We start from the raw sequence: 4,642 nt of genomic DNA on the forward strand, positions 1-4,642 counted from the left end.
TATAAAACTAAGACTGTGGGGCACTGAGAGGAGATAGAAGAGAGGGGATAGGAGAAAGAAGACGAAGGAGACAGAAGAAGAAGACAGAGGAAGAAGACAGAAGACACAGAGAGGCAGAGACAGAGAGGCAGAGACAGATGCAGAGAGAGACGCAGAGAGACAGACACAGAGAGCACAGTGGCACACACATAAGCAGAGCACAAGGTGAAAGAAGTGAGAGTGAGCTGGGCAGAAAGGGAATTGAGGAAGATCCAGAGAGAGATCGAGAACCGGGAGAGAAGCAGAGAGAGAGAACAAAATAAACTGATCGAGCAACCAGTTTGGCCTTCTTCCTTCCTTCGCCTGCCTCATCATCGCCATCAACCTCCCCGGCGTGGGGGAAGCGGCTGGAGACTACGGGCAGCGGGAGAGATAGAGCCCCCTGGGCCCTCTTCTCTTTTGTGTTTTTACACAATATTATATATACAACTAGCACTCAATATCTATATATGTACATACATATATACCTGAAGATCTTTGTTCATTACAGCACTACTTATAGTAGCCAATATCTAAAAATAATCCAGGTGTCTAATAGCAGGTGAATTGATAAAGAAGATATTTATATATATTATACACAATATATCTATAGCTATATCTACACACACAATGGAATACTACTCAGCTATACAAAAAAGATAGACCCTGTGTTTCTCTATATCTTGGCTGTTCCTGGAAGGTATCCTGCTAAAGAAGTGATTCAGGGGGAAAATGGGAAATACTAGATGATTTAATTCATATGTGGCATATAAAGAAACAAAGGAAATGGAAGTGGCCAAAAAAACCAATCTGATTTCTGATAACATAACTAAGGTTACTAAAGAGTTGGGTGGAAGAGAGGGGAGGGAAGGGGTGGCAGTCTAGAAGTAACAAGGACAATATTGGAGTGTGTTTGTCACTTTGACAGTGGTATAGATATAGTAACTTTGTGTTATATAAGTAATGCACTGTAGCACTGTCATCCATTGTTTATCTATTTGCTTGAGTGGGCACCAGTAACGTCTCCATTGTGAGACTTGTTAGTGTTTTTTGGCATATCGAATATGCCACGAGTAGCTTGCCAGGCTATGCTGTGCGGGCGGGATACTCTAGGTAGCTTGCCAGGCTCTCCGAGAGGACGGAGAAGTCAAACCTGGGTCGGCCGCTTGCAAGGCAAATGCCCTACACATGGTGCTATCACTCTTTGCAGAAATTCTATCAACTATGATTATAAATTTAATGTCTTTTACTGCTTTCCACATTTTCTGCTGTTCATAAGCCATCATAGACTCTGCTAAGTATGCAGTTAATATGGTTTATTTTAAAAACTGAAGTTAGTTGAAATTCATGGGGAAGATGTAGAGACTTAGGGAGCTCAGACAGAAAGAAGTAGCTGCCTAAATACTCAAGAGTTTTGAGTGGAAGCAAGTGTCAAATGTTAATGGGAAATAAAGATCAATATGTAATGAAGGATGTCAAAATAGCCAGATAGTATTGTGCAGGTGATAAGAATATTCTGGTTAACAAGATATAATAATGACTTATTAATAAGAGGTAATAACTTATAATAATATAACTTATAAAATGGAATGCAAAATTGACATAGCATACAAATGCAATCAACACACAATTATTTATATAGAGTAATTCAGGAATTCAAGTTTAGAAAGTAATAAAAACCCAAGTATTTTCTGTGTATGGGCAATGGAATCATATTGATCTCTATTGTTCTTTTATTCTGTTCCTCAGATATCCTACCATGAAAGGCATCACTTTTATAAGTAGAAAACATATTTCAAAAGGGAAAAAGTAAATACACTACCATTTCAATTACTCCAGGAAGAAATGTAAAAGAATAAATATAATTTTATCAGGCTTTAAACAGTATCTCTTGTGGCAACAGCTTCTGAGGATATCTTCTCTGAGGGAAACTGCTCATTAAACAATTTTCAATAATGTGAAGAAATACAGCAAAGTTATTAAAAAGATGATGTGTCTCCCAGGGTATATATACCACAGGGGCCAGAACCACTCTTTAAATATACTTTCATTTGACTACTGCTGCTGTATACTGAAGCTGTATTACCATACCTAATTTTTAAAACTCTCTTTAATGGGGGTCTTTCCTCTTGCCTTGAAATTGGCTCATTTTATTACTTTGGAGCCTCTATGGAGCCTGGTGATATTATATTCTTTTGATATTTTCATATGGTTTGGTTTTTGCAAAATCAATGGATACACTATGCTTGTGATAGATTCAGAAGCTTTCTGATACTTCACCTGCTCAGCGGTTGCTGAAATTACCTGAAGTGTATGCATGCTAATTATATAAATTACAGTAAATGTTTGAACTTCAAATAACATGGGAGAGGTCAGGCATAGCAGTAAAATCACAAGAAATTTCTATCTATCTATCTATCTATCTATCTATCTATCTATCTATCTGTCCATCTGTTTAATTTTAGCATTTTTTTTATTCAGATTTGGGAAACTACAGGTTCCAAAAATGAAGATATATGAGGGTACATTAGGAAACATTAGATTGCCAATTAGTTGACAAAATATTTTTCACTCATTGAATGCTTAATATATCTATTAAATAATAACACCTCAGCTTAACCCTAACCAAATTAATTCATATGGCTTGAAAGACAGTATGGAACAGACATATCTGTGTTAAACATTTTCTCCATCTGCTCTAGCCATGGGGTTGAAGTCAGGTATTCAATCTCTTTCAAACTTAGCTTCTTCACCTGTAAAATAAAAATGATATGAATTAATGTCATACTCTATGCAAAGAATTTTGCTATGTATGCATTGGACCAGTGTTTTATTTATACTTTTTCTATATTCATTCCAGTTCCATGGATGAGAAAACAGTCTTATTAGTTTGTTTTGAGGTTTAAAAGAAAGAAAGCTTATATAGTCTCAGAGTTTAACACCTCACAGGAACTCAGTAAATATTTGTTCAACATTTCAATGTCTTTTTACAAGCAATGCACACTAAGGGAACTGATTAATAAATTAACTAAACGTTTTATACACCCATTTATTTTCTGCCTGTAAAAATATTTCCCTTTTTTTATCTCCTTGATGAATTTAAATTCCATATTTTGAGTTTATGTTTTATTTTCCACATTTACTCTTTGAGACCTAAATTTCCATTTAAAAAAATTTCTGTCAACCCTTGGTCATGCTCCATATATTATTTAACTAGAATTTTGGTCTATCTTAGAGACTACTCAGTCTATAGTTTGCAGTTTAAAACAATTGTTTACTCTATAAAAAGGTATTTAATCTCTGTGCTAGTTTCATCATATGTAAAATAGGGAGGACCTTAATTAAAATCACCTGAAAGGCTATTGTAAGGATAAAATTTAATTGCATTTTAAAACACATTGGACATTTTAGTAGGTCATACATAAGTGCTAGTTCATTGCCCCAATACTACTGATAAAGTCTAATATATTTGAGCAGGAATCATTTTTTAAGTTTTGTTCATAGCTCTCCTATACCTCTTGTAACTAATTGGTTTGCTCTTACTAAACTACTCAAAATTTCTTCCATATTTCATTCTGTCACGGACACTTATTTTGAAATTCTTGACATACGAATTCTGTGTATACTTAACTATCCATATCCATATCAGGCACCACTTTTTTTCATATCAGATTGGTAATGGGTAATGCATAACAAGATTTAAGAGAGGCACGTATCACACATGTGCACACCCAGTCATCATGCTTATGAACTGGAAGAGAATTCGAGCCATCACTTTCTTCTGGAAGGAGCTTGGCTCCTTTAGGTTGGGGCTTTCTTTGACTCCAAGGAACTTTGTATTTCTGGTTACACTTCATTGCTTGTCTATATATTTCCATTTTCTGGGGGACCAATGGCCTCTTTAGAAGTGATTTATTAGTACTTTTATCACTAGAGAATAGTATTGACTCTGAAATTGTTCAGACTATGAGTAGTTAAATAAGTGAGTAAAAGAATGGATAGGGAAAAAACTTCAAGAACTGAGCACTGGCATTAAGGTAAAGCTAAATGCAGAATCTGGAGGTTGTCTGATTTTCAATGAGTATCTTTAACATTAAGTTATCCAACATGCTGCTGCTATTTTTGATGATTCTTTCCCTCTTCTAATTTCCTGTCTCAAATTCTCAGATATGGCAAAGGCATGTGAGCACTTGGTTCAATAGTCAGCCATAAAGATGACCTTTAGAAATTTAGCCACAAGGAATAGTTTGCCATTTTTTTTTGTCACCGTTTTATGTAACTTACAAATACTTCAATGGTTCAAATATCACTTATTTGTATGCATGCAGGCGCTGATCTATAAAACATATGGCATTTTGAAATATTGATCTCTTCAGTGCCAGCAAGTAAGAGATATTAGTGTAGCCTGGGATTCCATTTGTAACCATGGGATTAGAGTCAGAGAAGTGGAAAATTGGAATAGACCAAAATTCATGTGAAGTGGAAAGTACAGCTGGCAGTTTTGCTAAAGAAGGGGAATAACAAATAAGGGAAGCATTATTTTAAAAGCTGACTCAACCATCAAATGGGAAAGGAGCAGTCAAATGAATAGGCTTTAACTGCCTCAGCTTCCTGTGCCACCAGC

At 35.6% G+C, this 4,642-nt stretch overlaps 1 pseudogene; it reads right to left on the bottom strand.

Moving 5' to 3' along the window:
• Positions 1 to 3,683: 3,683 nt before the first annotated feature.
• Positions 3,684 to 3,781, bottom strand: LOC129400235 (small nucleolar RNA U13; annotated as a pseudogene).
• Between the last annotated feature and the right edge of the window lie 861 nt (positions 3,782 to 4,642).

Source organism: Sorex araneus, chromosome X, assembly GCF_027595985.1.
Source record: "Sorex araneus isolate mSorAra2 chromosome X, mSorAra2.pri, whole genome shotgun sequence".
NCBI lineage: Eukaryota > Metazoa > Chordata > Mammalia > Eulipotyphla > Soricidae > Sorex > Sorex araneus.